Source organism: Pseudonaja textilis, chromosome 3, assembly GCF_049901715.1.
Source record: "Pseudonaja textilis isolate UNSWEBS1 chromosome 3, rPseTex1.2, whole genome shotgun sequence".
In the NCBI taxonomy this organism is placed as follows: Eukaryota; Metazoa; Chordata; class Lepidosauria; order Squamata; family Elapidae; genus Pseudonaja; species Pseudonaja textilis.
In genome coordinates, this window is record NC_141992.1 from 124,504,664 (window position 1) to 124,530,685 (window position 26,022).

The window sequence follows — 26,022 nt, forward strand, 5'->3', positions numbered from 1 at the left end:
AAAATGGAAAATAACAATTTTTTCTTTTTTTAAAAAAAGGCTACTTTCAGTGAAGGCTTAAAAAGCGAAAGAGGGAAGTAACAGTTCTCTTTCCCTTATATGGTTCAGACAAAATGTCTCAGTAACTTTTCTTTATAAACAGAGGGGAGAAATATTATTTTAGTAAAGATTTTATTTAACCATTGGTCCAGCATTGACCACATCTGTTTCAAAAAATATTCTACATATATTTGGTCTTTCTTTAGCTGGATTTTGCTAGTGTTAACAAAATTCTATTTTCTAGCTTCATTTTTTATTTAAGTTGAGCTTTCCAAATCCATCCTGAAATCTTGCATTGCTATAATTTTATCAAGGGTGCTGAGAGTTTAGTCACTAGAATGCTACTAAATCAGAATTACAAACTTCATACCTCTCAAGACCTCTCAGGGTTTTGTATATGTCTCCCAGGTGCTCCAAAACATTCCACCAAATTTTCATGGCTATTTATTTTATTTGTCAATCGCTTACAAGATAATAGATATAAGTATAAACATGAGTAGGAGGACAGGAAATAGGTACGAATAAATGGGGACAATAGGACAGGGATGGTAGGCACGATGGTGCACTTATGCTTACAGACCTCTTAGGAATGGGGTGAAGTCAACAGTGGTTAGTTCGAGGCTAAAGGAGTAGGGGTTAGAGGATGTAACAACAGAGTCAGGTAGTGCATTCCCGGCATTAACCCTCTGTTGCTGAGGTCCTACTTTCTGCAATCAAGTTTGAAGTGGTTTACATTGAGTTTGTATCTGTTGTGTGATCTTGTATTGTTGTGGTTGAGCCTGAAGTAGTCATTGACTGCTAGGACATTGTAACAGATAATTTTGTGTGCTACGCTTAAGTCTAACAGTAGGTGGCATAGCTCAAGGTTGTCCAAGCCCAAATTCTCAATCCTGGTGATATAGGGTATTCTGTTGCAAGCAGTGGAGTATAGTATTCTTCTCGTGAAATACTTCTGGACTCGATTGTATTGTGCGGATTCCAGACTGGTGAGCTGTATTCAAGTATTGGTCTAGCAAAAGTTTTGTATGCTCTAGTTAGCAATTTGATATTTCTGGAGGAGAAGCTTCGTAAGATTAGATTTACAACTCTTAATGCCTTTTTGGCAATGCTGTTACACTGAGCTCTGGCGCTTAGGTCATTTGATATTTGATATATTGTAGAAGGATAGATAAATGCTTACATATTCAGGGAGACAAATCAATTCTATTAATACAATTAATTCATTTTAATTAAATCTAATTTATATTTGTCCTGGATCCATATATATGTTTGAATATAATTTGAGGAGATCAAAGGCAATAACTCCAGAGCCCCGATGAAGTAAAACACTCAGAAATGTTAAGAAGCATCTGAGCCTCCCACAATGAGCTGATTCAAACTTTCTTTATGAGCCACTCACTGCTTTTTGAGGACAGGAATAGGTGGTGTCTCCCATCTTATGGCAAATGAAGCACCCTCTGCTTCAAAATTGCTATTTTCCATCCTAGGCCAACTGATTCCCTTTCCTTTATAACATTAGTATTAGCAATTGGTGAAAAGAAGAAAGGAAGGGGTAGAAAGAAAGAAAGAAAGAAAGAAAGAAAGAAAGAAAGAAAGAAAGAAAGAAAGAAAGAAAGAAAGAAAGAAAGAAAGAAAGAAAGAAAGAAAAAGAGAGGGCAAAGAAAGAAAGAAAACAATAAGAATGACCAAATAGGTTCAATTAAGATTGGAGTTTTGAAAATTAGCTTTAAGAACAGCCAGAAGCAGCATAAAAGAGAAGCAGTTTAGGCATTGGTGAAGAATCGCTCTACCTTTTATTCAAATCAGTTACATCAACAAAGTAATACATTCTATTTAAGCAGGGATTTTGAAATTCCCCTGGGAATCAACAAGTTTATCCCCCAAATCTTTATTGTTTTTCCTTGAAGTAAAAATAAGTATTTGCTTGAACAAAGGCAGAATCCATATTTGTTTAAAATACTGTTTAATGGTAGCCATTCTATTTGCCTTGGTTTTGATTTTTAATCTGTGCCAAATTCAAGAAAAACATCAGTTAAGGAGAGCTCAACAATAATCCTACTTTGCAATTTTACTTGGGAGTACCTCCTGTTGAACTCATTACATCTACTGAAGTATAGTTATGATAGTGCTCCATCAAATAATTATTCTCAATTTTTATTTCTGCTTTCTCTTCTGAAGTCCTGTGTGAGTAAAATCCTCAGAATAAGTGCAGTAATTGTTGTGCAAATCATATAAATATTCAACTCTTAATCAGAAAACAAAAGGATGTGGTTTTGCATGATAAAACACTTTGAATTAGCAACACAAGAAAAATCTAAAACATAGAGCACAAATGCATCTATTATTAAGCATCAGAAAAAAATCTATAAAACAGGATGTTAATATTCTTACAGAGAGAGTAAAGTGGATGGAAGGAAAACAATTCCAATATTTCTTCTGTAAGGCAAGCAGCTTAATTGTTAGTAAAGTCATGTCTTAATGTAGCAGAACATTTCCAAGAAAAAACGGAAGTTTTTTAAAAGCTAAGCAAATATAGGTAGGATTAAAAATAATACTAAAATTCTGTTACTTGTAATACATTGGATTAAAAAACCCAAGATGATTGGATTAACAGATTTAAGGAAGGCTTATTGTAATTAAACATGGTTGTACTGGGATCTCATGCAAGACTGTGGATTATCAATGATAGTTTTATCAAACTCAGTAAACTATGAGTACTGCTATTCATTAGTCCTTCATTGTCTCAGTGAAAGTAAAGTTCCTTAGTATAGTAAAATGTTGTTCTTGCAAAAACTAAGTTGAAATGAGACACAAAATTACAAATCTGGATCAACACTGACATACTAGAGACATTTTCAAATATGGATTAATGGGAGAACAGTATTCTCAAAACCAAATGTCCATTGAATAATAAATAAGGGTTTTGTGTGTGTGTGTGTGTGTGTGTGTGTGTGTGTGTGTGTATGTAGTAGGTAGATAGATAGATAGATAGATAGGGAGAGAGAGAGAGAGAGAGATACACACACTATATATATCCAGATGTGGTATTCAGCCAATTTGGACTGGTTCTGGTGTACCAGTAGTTGAAATATTGAGTAGTTCAGAGAACCAGCAAATACCACCTCTGGCTGGCCCCACCCATCTAGTTTTGCCATTTTCTGACCTATACTCCCTTGTTTTTTTAGCTCAGCTGATTCACGAGGCAGAGCACATTGCTGCGCCTCAGCTGAGCTAAAGAACAGCTCACCTCACCAAGGGCAGTCTTTGAATGCTGTGTGTGTGAAGTGTTCTCTGATAGAAACGGTAGCGTGCAATTTGGAATCCCACCACTCATATCATATTATCCCACATATCATATCATATTATATCATATGCAGTATACGAGGAATGTAAAATGTAAACTGTTTCCCCTAATAATCTTTGTTTCTGGGAGTGGATGGAAAACTCAGATTTATATCTGAGTTCCAATGAATCAAGCTCTTCAGTGACAATGGAACTCAGGATCTTTCTTTCTTTCTTTTTTTAATAGAACACCACTACTGGATTGCACTGCATAAAGGCTTGAGTGTTGTAAATGAAAATCAGAACATATACTTCATATCCTATGATTTTATAGCTCCTTGTCAATTTGTGGACAACAGGTTCATCCCAAACATAGTTTATTGAGGGAAGAATTCCAATGAGAAAAAGTTAAACTGTTCAGTTGTTCAAAACACCTGTTCAGGGTGTTTTGTTCTAAAATTAACTGTGACTGTTGCAAAGTAAAACTTTATTACACTGATATCCAGTGATAACTGATGCAAAACAAGAAAAGGAATATGAGAGAAAAAATCAGGAGAAGATTTCTATGCAAAGAGGCCAAAATATAGATACTGCAGAAGGAATAAGAAAAAGCTGATTTTTTTGGAAAGAGAACCCACACTATGCTGCTATTTACTCAAAACTGCATGAATATCAAGTTGATTTTTTTCTAGCTTTAATTCACTATGTGTTGAAACACTTATTTAAAATTTTTCATTTTCTCAGAACTTTTCAGGAGAAGTAAAATGGTTTATCAGGCACATATTGATTATTTCTTAAAGCAATTTCGTGTATACATTAAAGAGCATGGCAAAAAACATGAAACTTTACATCCACTGACTTTTAACATCCACTGACCCAAAATAAAACTTTTCTAAAATTATTAAAATAAATTTATTTTATATAAAATAATGACTTGATCCAAAATGCTTAATAAAAATCAAAATCACTGACAGATCCAGAAGAACCAATAATGTTATGGTACATTCTATCAGTCTAAATCAACCAAAGTAATCAGTTGTCATTCCAAATCATGTCAGAAGACATAGCATGAATCTGAGTAAATAATATCCTCAAAAGTTGTCTCAATCAATACGTGTATAGAATTTACAAAAAGTTCTGCTGATCTCTTGTTTTGGACCAATGCTAAGGTTCAAAGGATCTAAGTAATTTTCATTGGGTAGTATATCATATTCTTACAGGGGAATTATGGCACTAAATGTATGGTTGTATGGTTACTTTTTAAAGAAATACAGAATTATGCTGCCTTCAAGGGGGGGAGGGGGAGGGAGGAGGGAGAGAGAGAGAGAGAGAGAGAGAGAGAGAGAGAGATATCCTTACTGATTTTTTTTTAAGATAAACAGTCCCAATTTTCCATTTATGGAGAAAAATGAAATCCAGAACTGAAAATTGTTGAGCGTTTTGATATTTGAGAAGCTAAGATAATTGCTCACATTCAGATGTTTCCCACATCACATTGTGTATATATTATAGTCAAAATATTTGCCTGCATGCTTTTACAAAGTGCTAATTTCTATGTTAGAATAGGGTGGGAGTTTGGATAACATCAGTGATGTTATAAAAACAGTAAAAATGCCCAAATAAGTTGAAAATACAAGTTGTGAAATATTGAGAATATATCCAAGCAGGTATATCACTGTGTTCTGAAATAAACATGATTTGAAAGGAGCGTGTCTTTCCTCCCAACCCTTTAAATCCATTTTTTCTCTTTTAATCAACATGTTATGGATATAGAGACAGGGTATTTTTTTCTATTTTGAAACCCTGCTTTCTAGAATTAAATTTCTTTTTCTTTTTTTTAGGTGGGTATTATTTGGGTACTGGTACAATTAATAATCTCTTGCTATTAAATATTAAATAAATAAATATTCTTTGCACATCTTTTCAGCACACAGTGCTTTTCAGGATTTTTGGCAGGCTAGAATAAAATAATACAAGAGAGTTTCTTTAATCTTCATATCATATTGCATTTGTTTAATTCTAAAAACCAGTGTTTCAAAGTAGCAAAAAATACCCTATTTTACTGTATATCTGTAACATGTAACATCTGTAACATTAAGGGAATACAAATTATCAGCTTTTAAGAAGTCTTCCTTTTCTATTGACTTGTGCAGCAACATTTCATTTCTTCCATTTATTAGAGGAAAATAATTGTGCTATACCTGCATAGTCCAGATACTTTATAAAGTTGAAGATTGCCTTATGTCCTGCCCTGAGCCAAATATTTGGCTCAGGGCAGGACATAAGGCAATCTTCAGTTCTCACCAGGGTGATGAGGAAATTTTCAAAATATTTGACTATGGTCCCAAAGCTGCATATTCTGATGCAGTTCATCACAGCCACTTGATGTAGTGCTGCAAAGAAACCTGGAAGAATACAAAAATATTCCTAGGTCCACAGAATGCTAAATAGAAAGTGTGGGTGATTTTGAAGATTTAGAGTTGAAAATAGCAAATAACTATATTTTATTCAACAGTGTCTGTAGTCCTCTAATAAATTAGTTGACCAGCTATGTAAATGTGTGTGTGTGTGTGTATGCGTGCATGCGTGTGTGTGTCTGTGTGTCTCTCTGTGTGTTTAAAGATTACCTTAACACCAAATACAATAACAATCATAAAATTGGAAGAGGCCATTTAACAGGGGTGGGCTTCAAAAAAATTAGCAAGTTGCTGGGTGAGTGTGACCATGGTGGTCATGGCCAGGTCAGCCTCCTGCACAATGTTGGGGGCGGGATTTTTGCCCTCCCTGGATTCCGGAGGCTTTCCTCAAGCCTAAAGGAGGGCAAAAATGGCCTCCTTGGGCTTTGGAGCTCTCTGGAAGCTGGAAATAGCCTGTTTCCAACCCTCCCAAACTTCCAGGAGGCCCGTTTTTCACCACCAACCCTGAGCCACTGCATGCACCCTGCACTTACCTGCATCTCAAACAGGCCATGTGGGTACTTCTGGGAGGGGCGGGGTGGGTGGACAGGGCCAGCCAGGAATGTGATTTGGGGGTTGTCCAAACTGCACAGAATCTTAGCTAGGGGCTCTCCCAAACCTCTGTGAATCGCCAGAAGTCCACCCCTGCATTTAAACCATGCTAATTGCAGAAGACCCTATTAAAGCATCTTTCAACTCTGACATTTATATTAATGCACCTTTGAAACAATGGTAAAAATATTTATCCAGATTTATATGTCTAGGGAAAAAAAAGAAGGGTTAAATTTAAAATTGTTCAAGATTGTATGATTTTAAAATGTATTTTGCTGACTGTTATTTGATTTTGATGAAGGAATGGCTATTGTTATGAAATAGATGAATGTTAGAATTAGAAGGCATGGTCTGAGTTTTGGGTGGCATTTTTTTTTTTTATGGTATGATAAAGTTAATATAGACCTTAAAAATGATTATATTAAGAATACCATATTGTGAATATGGAATAGATGTCAACCCAAACTTCCTTTATTGGCCTCAACACAAGAAGGGCAAAATAAGGTGGGGGGGGGGGATAAACAGCAGGCAACGAAAAATAATTAACATATCAAGATTTGTTAATATAGGAAAATTGAGAATTTAAGATGAAATAAATAGAACAAATGTCTGTTGAGGGATTTACTTTTCAATGCTTTTCCTATGCACAACTAAACTAAAAAGCTACCAGGTATAGAATAACATGTAACAAAATTTGAAAGGAAAGTACACAAATGATGAACAAGTAATTGGTAAAATGCATAAATTATTGTTGACATTTGAAATTGAATGTTTTAAAATTCCATTTCAAGAAGTTCAATAGTGTATGATAAAATAGGCTAAGAATTTTGGTTACAACATATAGATGTGTCAGTGGAAAAGAATGCTTAAAATAATTGAAATTCCCATTGTATTATAAGGTTAATTTCAATTCTCTTGAAATTTAATATTTTAATATTAATTAATTTTAACAATTTAATTTTAATATATAAAATGAATTTTTATAAAACAATGTACCATGGGGTATGTCATCAGTGAAATTATATAGAATACATCATGCTACCTTGTAATTGTTGCTGGAAATGAGAAAATTACAAAGGAATATTTTACCATGTATGGACGATTTGTGAAAAAAATACTGGACACAAGTACATTCAATGCAAGAACTTCAAAAATTAATATTCAGTTAAAATCAGAACTTTTCTTACTAGGACATGGATAGGCAACTAGACTCATGGAAGATTGGTTCTATGTATGGTAACAGCAGTGAGGCTATTATATGCACAAAAAATATGAAAATAGAGAAAGACCCACAATAGATGAGTAGATTGTAGAGATGGCAGAACTTGAAGAAATGGTTAAATTAACTTGTTTAATTAAGGAAGATGCAATAAATACTTTTATAAAAGAGTGGGCATCCTTTTGAGTTTAGCTGAAAATGGAATAAATGGTGATCCCTGAGTTTACTGATTAATTCTATATTCTTTTTCTCCAGTAGCATTGAATTTCGTAAACATTTTCTTCAATAAACATTATACATACATATAGGGATGTGGTAGCTCAGCGTCTAAGATGCTGAGCTTGTCAGTCAGAAAGACTGGCAGTTCGGTGGTTCAAATCCCTAGTACTGCATAATGGAATGAGCTCCGGTTACTTGTTACCAATTTCTTTTCCGTAGAGTGAATTCCTTGTTTGTCAAGGAGGTAACCAAGAAATTCAACCCTTTCTGTGCATAGCTGGCACTTTTCCTTTTTAACCTTGAGGCCAGCATCTTTGAACCTTTGTAGGACTGTTCTGAGGCGTTTCTCTAAATGACTCTTCGTTGGCGCGGCTATTAACATGTCATCAAAATAGGGCACGACCCCTTTTATGCCTTGCAATAGTCTCCCCATCAGGCTTTGAAATATGCCTGGTGGTACGCTGACTCCAAACTGGAGCCTGTTACATTTGAACGCACCTCGATGTGTAACTATAGTTTGGGCTTCGGCAGTTTCGGCATCAACTGGCAGCTGTTGATAAGCTTGGGCCAGATCAAGTTTTGCAAATATTCTACCATGCTGAACGACTGGTACTGGATAGGGGCTCTGCTGCAGTGCGTGATTGAGGGTGGCCTTGTAGTCTCCACAGATTCTCAAGGACCCATCAGGCTTTATGGGGGTGACAATTGGTGTCTCCCATTGGGCGTGGTCAATGGGCTCTAACACGCCTTGTGCAATTAATTTGTCTAGTTGCTCATCAATTTTGGGTTTGAGAGCAAAGGGAACTCGGTGTGGTTTTAGGCAAATGGGCGCAATATCAGGGCGGAGATTAAATGAAATAGGGGACCCTTTGTACTTGCCTAAATTTTCAGTGAAAACTTCCCGGAATTCTTGGATGAGGGCCGCTTCCCAGTCTTCATCTTCAGTATGGTGGATGCCAGCCATTCCGATTCCTAATGGCGCGAACCACTGAAGGCCCAGTAGGCTTGGACAGTCTCTATCAACAATGGTGAGTGGTAGTATTGCAGTATGTCCCTTGAAAGAGACCTGGAAATGGCTGGTGCCTGCGACTGGAATCTGGTTGCCTTGGTAATCTTTGAGTATGAGTTTCTGACTGCTGAGATCTTGGCGGAAGATGTTGGGAATCAGTTGTTTGAGGGTTTTCCAGGATACCATGGATAGGGAAGACCCGGAGTCTACTTCCATGATGCACAGTTTATTTTTGATGGTGACTTCTACACGGATTTTCTTTGCATCTAGCGATGAAGCATGACCGATGGTAATGGTCTGATGAGCCTCTTCTTGTCTGGGTATGCCATTAAACCTTCGGGGTCCATTATACTGGTTCCACTGGTTGCTCGGGTGGTCCCTCTGTGTGGTGGGGTTGCTGTCGGTTCTTTTTGGGCTGTTCCCTCTCTATCTGGGACTGGAGCCTCTTTTATTTCTGCATACTTTAGCAATATGTCCTTGTTTTTCACAAAAAAATGACAGATGGCATCTAGGAATCTGCACTTGGATCGTGGGTGGTTTCCACCACATCCGGCGCATTGGTAGTTCGATTTACGACCCCGCTGGTCCCGTTGCTCACGTTCTGACCGGAGTCTGTGGACTTCCTCCTCACTGTCTGAGGAGGATTCGACATCTTCGTGATGGGTGGCCGATGTGTATTTGTCTGAAGGTTTTCCAGCATCGTTGGTGGGTTGGTGGTTGGTCCCACTGGTTCGGCGCATACGTGCTGCTGATTTACGAGTGGCTTCAGCTGCAGTGGCATCTGCTATGGAATCTGCAAGGGAAATGTCTCCTTTGGCCATGATCTTCCTTTGGACAGTTGGATCTCTCAGGTCAAGGACAATCCGGTCTCTCATGGCTTCTTCTAGATTGGCGAAGCCACATAATCCACCCAGTTTTCTCAGGTCAGCCACGAAATCCCCGATGCTCTCACCTTCATGCTGATCCCTCTGGTAAAACTCGTGCCTGCGAATGAGAGTCGGTACTGCTGGTCCATCGTTTTGACTTCAGCCAGTTTCGCAAGTGCTTTAGCCATTTTAAAAATGGTGGGTCCACAATGCATTAGAAAAACTGCTCATTTCTTGCTGGGCGTGGCATCCTTAAGGTTGTTGGACTCCAGGAACATTTGAAATCTGTCCATATATGAGTCCCAGTCCTCGCTAGCTGGATCAAATGGGGCAGGTGGTATAGCGCTGCTGGCCATGTCGCCGATGTTGCGCTTTGTCAGCCACATGCTCCTTCAGCTTAGCGAGTGTTCAGTAGGCTTCGTTGTCTCTGTATCCTATCCTCATTGCCAGTGTTAGATCTGGGAGGATGGGTCCAAGAACGGAGACAAGACTCAGATAACAACAACAGCTCTTTATTAGTGACTTCAGATCTGAGCAAACTATCCCAGCCGCAGCCTTATATAGGGCCCTTATATAGGGCTGGCTGCGGCTAGGCAGCCAATGATGGCGATTTGAGTTTGCTGCGCTTGGCTGGGCCAAACGCAGCAGCCCGTTTACTAGCCAATCGGATCAGTCTGAGGTGACCAATCACGATCCGCTATTAGCGGGCCAATCAGAGTTGCAGGCTTTCGAGCCTGCTAGTCCAGAACAATCACAAACACTTCTTTGGACAGTGCTGGCTGTTTGGCTTTGTAATGGAGATGAGCACTGTCTCCTAGACCCAGAAATGACCAGCATGTATGTGTGAGGGGAACCTTTACCTTTACCTTATACCAAGGATGGGATTCTACCAGTTCACACCTATTCAATAGAACTGGTTGTTAACATGCTAAGCAGTTCAGTGAACCGGTTGTTAGAAGAAATTACTGGAAGAAAGGCAGGAAGGAAACATTCTGGTGTTCCTTACAGAAACTGCCTATTAACCCTTATTACATTCTTGGCAGGACTAGACTTCCTGTCTCAGGAACTTCTCTCAAGTTTTTTCCCCTCCTTTGCTGGTACTTTTCTTGTGTGGAGTGACCATTCAAAGTTACAATGTCACTCTTAAAATTGACTTATGACCATTTTTCACCCTTACAACTGTTGCAGCATCCCCACAGTCATGAGAGGCTAGGTGAGGAGATCGTGCCTCAATGTGAATGATATTGAGTTGGCCACACCCAGCCAATAACATGACCACCAAGCCATGTCCACCAGTCACGTGACCACCAAGCCACGCCCACCAACTAAGCCACGCCCACAGAACCAGTTGTTCAAAAAAATGAATCCCACCCCTGCCTTATACATATAAACTGCAAACTTAAATGGGAAAACTAATCTATCAAAGGAATGGAAGGGAATCTTCTAGTTAACCTTATTTGTAAGAAATATCCACATTCAGGTCATTACCCACTGAAAAGTCTCTGTCGCTTTCCCGCATGGACAAAACAAGGAGACAGAAGAAGAGGCTAATCTGAAGTCATAGATTTTGACACAATTCAGTTACTATTCACTTATCCAATGTAAAGTTTAAAATCCACTCAAAGTAAATAGAAAAAGAAGAAATAAAAGACTTCATGTGTTCTGAGCTGCCAAAATAGCATATGGATATATGTACTGCATTAGCAAAACTGAAGTTAAATGATGCCATTTGGAGGTAATTATATTAAATCAGATTTATGCAATGTTGTGATACCTATTGAAATTGAAAAGCGTTTAAAAAAAAAGAACATGTGTATTTAAAATATAATTGTGAGAAGAGCAGTTTTCAACTGTTGTCAAACTTTCTCTCCTTTTTCACAGAGTTATCCCTATTTATGGATAAACAGTCAGAGGCTATCTGTCTAACAGCTTTTAAAATTCTTTCAATTTTTACTGAGGATGAATTCCAATGTTTTTTGGAGCTCACTTTTGTACTGAGGAAATTAATCTGAAGGAAAAGTAGCAACTGGTTGTAGAAATTCTTTACTGTCCTTGAATGTCTGATAGCACTTTACAATCTCACTGTGATAAGTTCTAAGTAGTAAAAACTCTAAGTAGTAAAAAATATATGGACAATTCATTCTAGGTAAGACTTTCAAGTGGAAACAAATGAATTGGAAATGAGGCAAGATTTTTTTTTTGTTTAGAAGCAAGATAGTGTGAAAAAAGGGCTAAAAAACTCACCTGCATTTCAATTTGTATGAATGAGGATTTTTCCCCCACCACACACTTACTCTAATATTATCTGCAAGTGGACTAGTTTAACATTGCTATGTTAAATTTTTCTTTTGTTCATCAAGCAGTCACAAAAACATCTGCAGTAAGGTATTTCCAACATTCATACAAACATGGCTTGGTGGGTCTCCAATAGAACTCTCCAATTTTGAGACTGTAATGTAGATGTTCTAAATTAAGCATTATTATATCCTGTCTGAACCCCTTTCAATTCAGGCCTAGATATTGGTCTGAAATTGCATTGTTCACACTATTGGATGACATCTGGTGAGAGCTAAATGTGGCTTGTACATGTATCTTCGTTCTTCTTTACCATATGGTAACTTTCCGTATCATTAACAATGGTATCCTTCTGCTCGATTTAATATTTTGTCTAGTATTTCAATTTTGAAAAATCTCTTCATCCCATATCTTATTCCTTATCAATAATCAAACTGTAAAAAACCCTCATCATCCAGTCCCAATTGTCATAGCTCTACTTAGAGCTGCCAGAAATAGTAACCCATATATTTTAATTTTAAAAAATCCATTTTGTAATCCAATTTATCAACTTTCTCTAAGAAATAAAGCAAAATAAATCTCTCCCTCCTCCCACCATGTATAAACAGATCTTTAAGGCCTTGTCATTCGGTTCCAATCAAAAAATAATATCCCACATGGTGATTGCTTATCTTTTTGTCCTTGTCTCCTTTTAGTAACAGTTTTTTTTTTTTTTATTTCACCCATTCCTTTTGAAAATCCAAGATAAGAAGGCTTTCCAAGTCATTCTTCTGATTATTTGCATGTCCCCTTTAATTATTAAGACATTCTCTGGTTGCATTTGTAAATCCATTTTGGCATCTTTTTCCATATCATTTTATATGTTGGCATCTTTAATTTGATTTTCAGATCAACAGCAACTTTTACCATACCATTTGTTAAGCCAGCATTTTTTAAAACTTCCAATTTTCATTCATTCACAGCCTCTTTTGTTAATCCAATAAAATATATTGTTTTTCTGTATCCTCTGTTACAGTATCAAACAGCCAACATCTGAGTGTACTGCTCCCAAATTGATTCAATTTCTTATATAATCAATATTGCTCCATTTCATTAATGGGTCTCTTTTACTTTAATTGTTTATTCTCTCTGACTCCCTCTCATCAGCCTTCAAGTTTCTTCTTTAAAAGATAAAGGTTCCCCTCACACATACGTGCTAGAAGTTTCCAGCTCTAGGGGGCAGTGCTCATCTCCATTTCAAAGCTGAAGAGCCAACGCTGTCCGAAGACGTCTCTGTGGTTATATGGCTGGCATGACTGAATGCTGAAGGCGCATGGAATGCTGTTACCTTCCCACCAAAGTGGTCCCTACTTTTCTACTTGCATTTTTACATGTTTTCGAACTGTTAGATTGGAAGAAGCTAGGACAAGTAAGGTGAGCTCACGCTGTTATGTGGAGCTAGGGATTCAAAGTGCCAAATTGCCACCTTTATGATTGACAAGCTCAGTGTCTTAGCCACTGAGCCCTAAGGTAAGATTGATTCAATTCCTTATATAATATTGCTCCATTTTATTAATGGGTCTCTTTTACTTTAATTTTTGTTCTCTCTGATTTCCACTAATCAGCCTTCAAGTTTCCTCTTATCACCTGTTTATTTCCCAATCAAAACTTTCCACTGGTGGATATTTTACAATTAATTTCAGCATCTGCTTATGTTTTTCATAAATGTTTTAAACATCCCATGGGGAATATTCTTTTGACTCCATTTTACCCCTTAATTTTTGAAAAAACCCACCTTCTAGACATTCTTTTACTGTTTTCCAATTTTTAATCATTAAACTTACATCGACCTTCTTTCATACTGGTTAAAAGGAGATTCTCCTGGCGGCATAATAAAACTTACCCTTTGGAAGGTTCTTAACTGCTGAGAAATCAATAATAACAGCTTCCTAAAATAATTAAGAGAGAAAGTGGATGAATTCAATATTTCTTTCAAAAGTGTAGAACTCTGTCTTAGGCAGGATGGCTTTCCCCGCCCCACAGCTCCCAGCTCCATCACATCCACTGAACATTGCTATTTTATCATATCTTTACAGGAACAGGCTGTCTGCAGCAAACCTGTGGATAATGCTTGTCCTCTCCTTGATCCAGAGTTTTAGGGAGCCTATCCAATTAACATCTCCTAATTTTGCCATAGTTGCTGGCTCTGTGAAAGCAGAACCATATTCAGTACACTATTGCTATTCAGGGAAGTTGAGGGATCACCTCTTTCCAATCACATCTACCAAACCCATTAGGTCCAGAAGAAAGTTCATTCTCCATGTTCTGTCTGCCAGGAACCGTCATCTGTAGGGGTCCAGGAAGAAAGCCTTTTCTGTTGTTGTTGTTCAAAGATCACCCCCTCCCAGAGGTCAGGCTGGCCTCAACTCTGCTAGCTTTTTGCAAGGCCTTAAAAACTAGTTTAGCCAACAGACATGGAGACCTGGAATATGGTACAGCCAGGACATTGGCTGTATTAACTTTTATGTGTGAAGGTAGTTACCTCAGCTATGAATTTTGTTTTGTGATTTTAAATGGTTTTTATATTTCTTATAATTGCTTTAATTTCTTGTTTTGGTTTGCTGTTTTTAACTGTTAACCTTATACAGAGTTGGGAGACTACATACATTTCATAAATAAATTAATTAGAAGTGAGAAATTTCAGCTTTCCTGAGATTAAATTCAAAACCCAGCTGAAGTTAAAGATGCAATGTCTAAAGTCCACATGTGCCTTGCCTTTATGTAAAGCTCTTTGAATACATATCAAGTTAGGCAGGCATGTCAAATCTACCTAAGCTTCAGCTCGTAACTGAATATGTAGAAACATCTCTACATAACTTCCTTCAGTGTGAACATGTGCCATGAATTTTGAGCAGAACACTGAGTCACTCAATTGTGGACAACAAACATCTAGATCTGCACAATTTATTTATGGAGCAGAGGAACAGCTTTCCACATATCCTTTAAAGCTCTTAAAAACAGACGTGAATAACATTGGCAGCCTTCAAAAGCAAAGAATTCAGGCAAAAACAAAATTAAAAACATGTGGCAAACACATTTTTATTAAAGGTTTCAGGTTAAATAATAGATGAAGTGGGAACTTTCACCAGAATAAAACAATCAATGTTTTTTAACAAGCAGTTATACAGTTAAAGATCATATCACCGGTTTAACATTCTCAAGATCCAGAGGTGGTATTCAGCAGGTTCTGACCAGTTCTGGAGGGCCGGTAGCAGAAATTTTGAGTAGTTTGGAGAATCAGCAAATACCACCTCTGACTGGAGATTTTACAGTATCCTTCTGCTGCCATGCCCACCAAGCCACACCCACAGAACCGGCAGTAAAAAATTTTTGAAAAAAATATAAAACATTCATCAACATGTGGAGGGTATGTGGATTGTCTCCTGAAGAGCAATGAATTGAGCAGAACAGAAATGGAAATGTAATACAAATGCTATCATATTTTGAGAAGAGCTCCGATTGTCAGGCAGGTTAAGCATATATATATATATATATATATATATATATATATATATATATATATATATATATATATGTGTGTGTGTGTGTGTGTGTGTGTGTGTGTGTGTGTGTGTGTGTGTGTGTGTGTGTGTATATGTGTATGTGTGTGTGTATGTGTATGTATGATATATATATATATATATATATATATATATATATATATATATATATATATAATCATAATTGGGTTGCTAAACTTTTCAGTACCTGTAAGAGTTTCTGCTTTCCAAAGAAACATAAGGGGGGGAAAGTCTGAATTGGGAAGAATCTGCTCTTGAGTTCTTGTCGAGTATGTTTTCATCAAAACAGAAAACACTTCTCTTCTTCTGCATTTTTAATAGATAGAAGAAAAAGAAGATGCTTTGGATTTATTTCATTTCTTTCTCTGTTGAGGAGTTAAGAATCTTTTATGTAAGGTATCTTTTCAGAAGATGTTTTTTTTGTTATACATGCTGAAGATTTTTTCAGTCAACAAGGGGCAGCTTAATCTCTGTAGAGTTTTTCTTAAGAATGAACAATTTCATCTCAGATCTTGTTGAATTGTTTCCTTTCTGACCTATGCATCAGTTTATGGTGATAGATTGTACAAAGTGGGTTAGACTCAGTATTTTACAAATAAGCTATATTAATGGAAATAATTAAAAAGGAAAATAAGGCTTTATAAAAAAATGTTGCATATACACCAGCTGAAGTTGAGTGTTGCCTATCTATATTGTTCCTTGTTTAAAATCAGATATCTTTTAAATTAATTTCTTCAATTTTTTGTTCACTTACTAGTCTCTCTTTTGTGAAATATAGAAATACCTTAACTAAATTTGTTTGGATGATGTATGGTAGTAAACATGATTGGAAATGAAGGATACAGTTCAAGATTCATTTCCAATTATACCCTGTTGTATAATTTGTTGATCTGTAGAACTTTTGTGGACATTGTGCATAGCTGTCTTGTAGCTCTGCTTGGATGGGAGACCACTTGGAAATTCCAGGGCTACACACTAGTGTATGTGTGTGAGGAGGAAGAAGGGGGGAGAGAGGGAGGGAGGCAGGGAGGGTGGGAGTAAGGCACAGAGAGAAGAGAGAGAGAGAGAGCAGAGCTTTCTGCTTTGCTTGGAGACCATGGTCATTTAATTCATCTGTGTATATGTGTGTGTGGGGCGGGGGGGAAGAGAAAGAGAGAGTCAGAGACAAAAAGACAGAGACAGAGACAAATGATTTTGGAGAAGCTATAGAAAAATATGGGACGTGGTGGCTCAGTGGCTAAGACGCTGAGTTTGTCAATCAGAAAGGTCGGCAGTTCAGCAGTTGGAATCTCTAGCACTGTGTAACAGAGTGAGTTCCTGTTACTTGTCCCAGATTCTTCCAACCTAGCAGTTTGAAATGCAAGTAATGTAAAAAATGCAAGCAGGTAAAAATGCAAGTAGAAAAATAGGGACGACTTTTGGCATTTCATCCTCAAAACACCCAAAACATTATAAATAATAATACAGACATAGCACTGAAATGCCTTACATCAATTCCTATGATGTTAGGCATGCTTTTTCCCAATCACACCTCACCCCACCCCACAATCCCCAATAATCTGGAAGTACCAAAATTTGGATTTCAAGACTGGATTGAATTGGATTACATTCTATTTGGAAATACCCAGAATGGATGGAAAAGTACATTCATGGAGGTCTAGATCTAACTCTTGAAACCAACTAGGGCTTTTGCAGAATGTTTAGGATGGCTTACCAGGACTTTACTATTACTATAAATCTAATTAAATTTTCAGGGCAACTCATGTTCTATATTCCATGATGAATTGTCTACTCAAGGAGAAGCTGATTGAAACAACTACAGTAAATGTCTGATTCAAATACCTCAGCTTTATTCTGGACAGTAATCTACATTTGTATGAATAGTCTGGTGACTTAGAGGTGAAGCTCTTGCCTCACAATTAGGAGGCTGTGAATTCAATCCTAGGTAAAGGCAGATATTTATCTCCCTGGGCACACTGAGGATATATCTGCTGAAAATATTCTGCATTGGTGACAGGAAGGGCATCTGGCCAGTAAACATTCAGTTCCTTTCAGTTTCCCAGAACCCACCCTGCAAGGGATTATGGGATCATTAAAAGAGGATGATGAATCTACATTTTAGTCTTAAAATCTTATTCATGTCTTCAAACATCATTGAGTAAATAAAGTTTTATTTGAATTTTAGCATGATTTCATGGAATTAAAGTCAGGATGAGGAATAGACAAGTCCAGTTTTACTCAAGTGATTTTTTTATCCTTTTCCTTAAACATTAATATTTATGCATGCATGTATATATGTATGTTTCCATATTCAGGTTTATTAATACATACATACTTTTCCCTTATTAAGTTCACTTTGATAAATATGTGATCTTCTAGACAAAAATTTACTGTCTGTCTTTTTTTCTCTAGGAATGTTAGAATTGTGTAGTACATTGTAAACTTAGAGAATATTAGATTTTAGTAAGCACATGCAATTTAGTTCATCGATATAAGTAAGTACAGAAATTGTGTATGAAAATATTGGATAGGACAAATTTCTCATTCATTCTTGGCTAGGTTTTCTGTATGTATAACTTCTGTACCAGTGAGAGAATTTTTGACATATTCAGGTAATGTAGCCACACACTGGCAACTGCTAGTGGGACATTTTCTCTAATAGGCAAATATTAAATGCAACAAGAAAGCTGATATCTATCATTAGTTTCTATTCTGTACGCACCTTTCTCCATCCCAGACATACCTTTTCCCTGTTTTCTTTTCATAGAAGTCTTTGAGTCTTGCTTAAGGGCCTGATATCCTATTCTTGCTACACGTTCATTCATACTTTGTAACTTCTCAGTTTCTCTTCTCCCTGATTTTTGAAGTTAACTAAATCATTAGGAAAGTGGGTGAAGGGAGAGCTTCTTGTCATGAAATGGAAGGTGTTATATCTGGGAGGATGGTTCAAGAACGGAGGCAAGACTCAGATAGTAACTAAAGCTCTTTATTTGTGACTTCAGATCTGAGCAACTAACCCCAGCCGCAGCAGCCCCTTTTATAGGGCTGGCTGCAGCTAGGCAGCCAATGAAGGCGATTTGAGTTTGCCGCTCTTGGCAGGGCCAATCGCGGCAGCCTGTTTACTGGCCAATCGCATCAGTCTATGGCGACCAATCACGATCAGCTTTCAGCGGGCCAATCAGATTTGCAGGCTACGAGCCTGATAGTCTGGAACACCCCTCCCCTCTCGGTTCCGTTTAAGGGGTGGAGTAATATAGTCTCGCAGGTAAGCAGGTCTTCGCACCTGTCTGCCTGACTTACGCAGTTCCGCTTGACCCTGTTCAAACCCGGGTTCAGATGGACTGCTTGCTGGATCAAACGGGAACGGTGAACCGGTGTCATGGTCAGAGCTCTCCTCTGGTGCCTCCGGGGTGATGAAGTCCTCAGCCTCGCTGTTACTGTTCTGGCTCCCGGGGCTCGCTGAACCTGCCTGGATGCTGCGTTCGACTGCCCAGTCTCAGTTGCAGCTGGTGAGTGTTGCCAACCATGGTGCGGTGATCTCGGTGATAGCTCGGAATAGACAGGTGTTGGTTCTAATTCTGAGTTCACTGCTTCCCCTCCCCCCCTAGTGTCAAAGTTAGGGTCAGGGTTGGAAGATGTGGTTAGTCTGGAGTGCAGTTGGTCAATATGGCGTTTCCATGCTCTGCCATCAGTGGTGAGTAGACGGTAGGAGCGGGGGCCCGTAACTTGAGTTACCTGGGCAGGAATCCAAAGGGGATCCCCAGAAATTTTTTTTGCGAAAACAAGGTCTCCTACCTTGAAAACACGGTGCTTGCTGCTGGAACCCAGGGGCTTTTCCGGGGTGTAGGCAGGGTGCAAACGATCTAGAGGCGATCTGAGTTTCCTGGCCATCAGGAGTTCAGCTGGGTACTTGTTGGTCGTGCTGTTTGGTGTGATGTGTTGTAGGAGCAGCATTCTAGTGACTTGGTCGTGGATGTTGCCTTGATCCATTTTCTGTAGGGTTTTTTTCGTAAACTGAACTATTCGTTCAGCCCGGCCATTCGCCGCAGGATGAGCCGGCGATTTGAGTGCGTGTCGGATGCCCCGTTCCGCTAAATACTGTTCAAAGGCTAAGGCAGTAAATTGGGGTCCATTGTCAGAGACCAGGACATCTGGTAACCCATGTGTGGCGAAGAGTCTGTTCAGTTTTTTAATGACCGCCTCAGTAGTGGTTGCTTTCATTTTATTGACCTCAAGCCAGTTTGAGTAGGCATCAACAGTTATTAAGAAGGTGTGGCCTCTCGTAGGTCCCACAAAGTCAATATGAATGTGAGACCAAGGACCCCTGGGTGTTTCCCATTCTGTTGGTGGGGCTTTAGGTGGAGCTGAGTGATTTTCCTGGCATTTGTTACAAGAGGCAACCCAGGTTTCGATTTGTTTATCTATACCTGGCCACCAGGCGTAACATATTGCCAGTGCTTTCATACGTACGATGCCCGGGTGTCCATTGTGTAGCATTTGCAAGACCCTTTTTTGTAACTTAGTTGGTACAACAACTCGGTCTCCCCACAAAACACACCCTTTTTGTGAAAAAAGTTCCGTTTGTCTGTTTTTAAACAGCTTAAACATTTCCTTAGTGTTGTAATCTGGCCATCCCCTCTCCACCCAGCCAAGAACTCGTGCTAAACAAGAGTCTCTTTTGGTTTCAAAAGCGATGTCTTGAGCCGTTAGTGGAGGTGATGGCATTGTCTCTATTTGCAGTATGGGGAGTGTGGGAGCTGGGTCTTCCTGTGGCTCGGGTAGTGGTGAGCGGCTCAAGGCATCTGCGTGGGGAATAGATTTCCCCGGGCAGTACTTTAATTGATAGTCGTAGGCAGCGAGAAATTCTGACCATCGCGTCATTCTGGGAGAGAGAATGTGTGGAGTAGGTTTGTCGCCCGCCAGGATCCCAAGTAGTGGCTTATGATCCGTTATAATAGAAAACGGTCTCCCATTAACATATTCATGAAACCATTTTATTGCAGAGACAATAGCAAGGGCTTCCTTATCTAATTGGATATAGTTTCTTTCTGTTTTTGATAGAGTTCGTGAAAAAAATGCAATTGGTGCTTCTGAGCTGTTTGGTAGGACATGGCTCAGGATGGCCCCTACCCCAAATGGTGAGGCGTCACACGTGACAGTCAAAGGTAGTGTCTCATTATACTGAATTAGTACTGCCTTTGAGGTAAGGAGGTCTTTTACTTGCTGGAAGGCGTGTTCCTCCCGACGTCCCCAATTCCAGGATGCCCTTTTATCGAGTAGTCTATGAAGGGGCTCAGCAACAGTTGCCTTCTTGGGTAGGAAGATGTTATAAAAGTTAATAAGTCCCAGGAAGGCTTGGAGGTCGGTTTTGTTTTTTGGTCTTGGGGCATTTTTGATAGCTGCCAATTTTTTTTCTGTGGGGTGGATTCCTTGCTTGTCAAGAAGGTAGCCAAGAAACTCCACCCTTTCTGTGCAAAGCTGGCACTTTTCCTTCTTAACCTTGAGGCCAGCGTTTTTGAACCTCTGTAGGACTGTTCTGAGACGTTTTTCTAATTGGTTTTTTGTGGGTGCTGCTATTAATACGTCATCAAAATAGGGCACGACCCCTTTTATCCCTTGTAATAGTCTCTCCATCAGGCTTTGAAAGATGCCTGGGGCTACGCTTACACCAAACTGGAGCCTGTTGCATTTGAATGCACCACAATGTGTGACTATAGTTTGGGCTTCTGCAGTCTCGGGGTCAACTGGTAGCTGTTGATACGCTTGGGCCAGATCTAATTTTGCGAATATTTTGCCACCCCCAAGTGAATGCAGGAGATGTTGAACAACTGGCACTGGGTAGGCACTCTGCTGTAGCGCGTGATTGAGGGTGGCCTTGTAGTCACTGCAGATTCTTATGGACCCGTCAGGTTTTATGGGGGTGACGATTGGTGTCTCCCATCAGGCGTGGTCAATAGGTTCTAACACGCCTTGCGCAATTAATTTGTCCAGTTGCTCGTCAATTTTGGATTTAAGAGCAAAGGGAACTCGGCGTGGCTTTAGACGAATGGGTGCTATGTCGGGGCAAAGATTAAATGAAATGGGGGACCCCTTGTACTTGCCTAGGCTTTCGTTGAACACTTCTCAGAAATCGTGGATGAGAGCCACCTCCCAGTCATTGTCTTCAGTATGATGGATGCCAGCCACTCCGATTCCTAGTGGCACGAACCACTGAAGACCCAATAGACTTGGCCGGTCTCGGTCTACGACGGTGAGTGGTAGAATTGCCTTATGTCCCTTGAACGAGACCTGCACATGGCGGGTACCTGCGACTGGAATCCGGTTGCCTTGATAGTCTTTTAGTATGAGTCTCTGACTGCTGAGGTCTTGGCGTCGGATGTTGGGGACTAGCTGCTTGAGTGTTCTCCAGGATACCATGGATAGTGATGACCCAGAGTCAACTTCCATGTTGCACAGTTTGTTTTCAATCGTGACCTCTACTTGGATCTTTTTAGCGTCAAGTGATGAAGTGTGGCCGATGATGAGCCTCCTCTCATCTGGGGGCATCGTTAAACTTTCGGGGTCTGCTGTACTGGTTCCACTGGTTGCTAGGGCGGTCCCTCTGCATGGTGGCGTTGCCATCGTTTCTCTTTGGGCTGCTCCCTCTCCGTCTGGGGCTGGAATTTCTCTTGTTTCTGCATACCTTCGCGATGTGTCCCCGTTTCTCGCAAAAACGGCATATGGCATCTAAGAATCTGCATTCGGATCGGGGATGGTTTCCCCCGCATCCGGTGCATTGGTAGTTGGCTTTGCGACCCTGCTGGTCCCGTTGCTCACGTTCTGACTGGAGCCTGTGGACTTCTTCTTCCTCGCTGTCTGAGGATGACTCGACGTCTTCGTGATGGGTGGTTGATGTGTACTTGTCTGAAAGTTTCCCAGCATTGTTGGTGGGTTAGCAGTTGGTCCCGCTGGTTTGATGCATTCGTGCTGCCGATTTACGAGTGGCTTCGGCTGCTGTGGCGTCTGCTATGGCATCTGCAAGTGAGATGTCTCCCTTGGCCATGATCTTGCTCTGGACGGTTGGATCTCTGAGGCCAAGGATGATGCGATCTCTCATGGCTTCTTCGAGGTTGGCGAAGCCACACAAACCACCCAGGTTCCTCAAGTCTGCCACAAAATCCCCAACGCTCTCACCCTCACGTTGGTCCCTCTGGTAGAACTCATGCCTGCGAATGAGAGTTGGCACGGCTGGGGCGTAATGGTTGCGCAGGATGGGAGCAAGGGTGTCCCAATCCATGGTTTTAACTTCAGCTGGCTTGGCTAAGGCTTTAGCCATCTTAAAAACGGCTGGTCCACAATGGGTTAGAAAAACGGCTCGTTTCTTGCTGGGCGTGGCATCTTTGAGGTTGTTGGACTCCAGGAACATTTGAAATCTGTCCATGTATGAGTCCCAATCTTTGCTAGCTGGATCGAATGGTGCGGGTGGTATAGCGCTGCTGGCCATGTCACCGTTGTTGCGCTCTGTCAGCCACGTGCTCCTTCGGCTAGCTCAATTCAATAGCTTCTGTTGCCTCCGCATCCCATCCTCGTCGCCAGTATTATATCTGGGAGGATGGTTCAAGAACGGAGGCAAGACTCAGATAGTAACTAAAGCTCTTTATTTGTGACTTCAGATCTGAGCAACTAACCCCAGCCACAGCAGCCCCTTTTATAGGGCTGGCTGCGGCTAGGCAGCCAATGAAGGCGATTTGAGTTTGCCGCTCTTGGCAGGGCCAATCGCGGCAGCCCGTTTACTGGCCAATCTCATCAGTCTATGGCGACCAATCACGATCGGCTTTCAGCAGGCCAAACAAATTTGCAGGCTATGAGCCTGCTAGTCCGGAACAGAAGGGACATGTAAGAATCATTTTAAGCGATCTTTAATAGATGACAAATCTGATGTCAAGCAAGGTCAGTCATGGAATTGCAATAAGAATTTTAATACAATTGATTGGTCTGACTTAGTATGAAATCATTTTAATAGGGTTTGTAGTATACAAATTATATTGAATGGGATTCTCCAAGGAGACGACTAAAGCTAAAGGGGTTTACATATTTATATTTCTTTTTAATCCACCCAAAGTATGCATATTTCTCCAAGTCTTATTGGTATTTTTTTTCTGTAGATTGTTCGCTCTTCCTAAGTGCAGCATGGGGATTCCAAGGAAGCAGAATTACATCTAAGACTGAATTTTCAAAACTCATGGGAATGTGGGATTAGCAAAATATATGAATGCCTTCAGCATTAGGCTTTTCTGAATCTGTAACCCTGTGGCACTGAATCATCACTGTATTTCTGCATCTTTGATGAAAGAAGCCTATGCAGTAGCCCTCTAGCACTTTATCTTTTATAGTCTGCTTTTAACAAGTTTGCTTCTTAGCAGATTTGTACTAAAATCAACACAAAGCACTTAGAAAAGCATTGATGTTTGGGTGGGAGGGTGGATGAAAGCTGGGAAGAAAAGAACTGGAATTTTAATGCACATTAAGAGACATTAAGGTATATATTTAGAGAAGACAACCTTATTGAAAAAGCAACAGTTTATACAACTGATGAGACATTCATTTTTTTTATTTGTCAATTGATTACAAGATAATAGGTATGAGTAAAACCATAGTTATGAATACATGGATACATATAAGAAAAATAATATATATCTATATATCTATATCTACATCTACATCTATATCTAATCTATATCTAATCTATATCTCTATCTATCTATCTATCTATCTATCTATCTATCTATCTATCTGAAACAATAGGACAGGGACGGTAGGCACGTTGGTGCGCTTATGCACACAGACCTCTTAGGAAAGGGGTGAGGTCAATAATAGACAGTCTAAGATTAAAGTTTTGGGGTTTTGGGGAAGAAACCACAGAGTCAGGTAGAGTATTCCAGACATTGACCACTCTGTTGCTGAAGTCGTATTTCTTACAATCAAGTTTGGTGTGATTAACCTTGAGTTTCTATCTATTGTTTGCTCTTGTGTTGTTATGGTTGAAGCTGAAATATTCACTGACTGGTAGGACATTGCAATGTATGATTTTATATACTTTACTTAGATCAGACTGAAGGTGGCATAGTTCTAGGTTTTCTAGGTCTAGAATTTCGAGTCTGGTGGCATAAGGTATTCTGCAATGTGTAATGGAGTGGAGAACTCTTCTTGTGAAATATTTCTGGACTTTCTCAACTGTGTTAATATCAGATACATAATGTGGGTTCCAGACTGATGAGCTGTATTCGAGTATTGGTCTAGCAAATGTTTTGTATGCTCTAGTTATTAGTGTAATATTACCAGAGATTAGGTTAACAACTCTTAATGCCTTTTTGGCTATGTAGTTACAGTGGACTCTAGCACTTAGGTCATTTGAGATGAGTACTCCAAGATCCTTGACAGAGTTTGGATCATCAATGTTGTAATGATGAGGCAGTTGAGTTTGGATCATCAATGTTGTAATGATGAGGCAGTTTGATATGCTATCTGATATGATTCTGAAATCATCATCAAATGCTCATGTTCAACTTTTGTACGAGTGAAAGCTATGCTAATGAGATCTTGTCCTGTAAGATGTAAGGCTCGTTTACGACCTTTAATAATCAAATCCTCTAATGCTGATTGATAAGGATAAATGTTTCTAGGCGGAGTAGCTGACAAATTAATCCATTCATGAATGTTGACCGCTTGCAGGGACGCATTAGAATAAAGACATCCCGTGGGTAAGGGTGTAGTGGGAAGAATAGCTAAGCAAAGTCCTATTGTTAAGGATGTTATCCTGTCCACATATCGATGCTTAAACTTATTCAATATTTCTTGAAGGCATGTTCTTTGAGGATCAGTTAATACAACTAGATCTCCTGGTGATTGTGCTCCCTTCAAAGACCGAAATAAGGGCAACATATCACCAGTTGTAATGTAGCAGAATGGGCGTGCCCAATTAATAATGCCAAGTAATTTTTGCCATTGTACTAATGTATATGATTTCTGTACTTATAATTCAGGAAGAATTGGAATGGAGGAATTGTGCAACATTCTATGTCCTAAGTAGGTATAAGGTTCTACCTTTTGAATTTTGTCTGAGGCTACATGCAATCCCTGTTGTGCCACAATATCCGTTAACTCTTTTAACAACTTAGATTTATCAAAATCCAGGGATGCTATCAATATATCATCCATATAATGATAGACTAAATAGGAAGGAAATATATTCCGAAAGGGTTGAAGGGCATTATCCACAAAATATTGACAAAGTGTAGGGGAATTAAGCATTCCCTGAGGCAACACTCACCAATGATATCATTTTGTGGGCATGCTATTATTAAAAACTGGGACAGTAAATGCAAATTTTTCTTTGTCTTGAGGCTGCTAAGGTATAGTAAAAAAACAGTCTTTAAGATCAACTACAAATAATTTATAAAAATTAGGAATTAAGTTAGGATTTGGTAGACCACATTGTAAAGGATCCATGGGTTGGATACATTTATTAATTTCTCTTAAATCATGA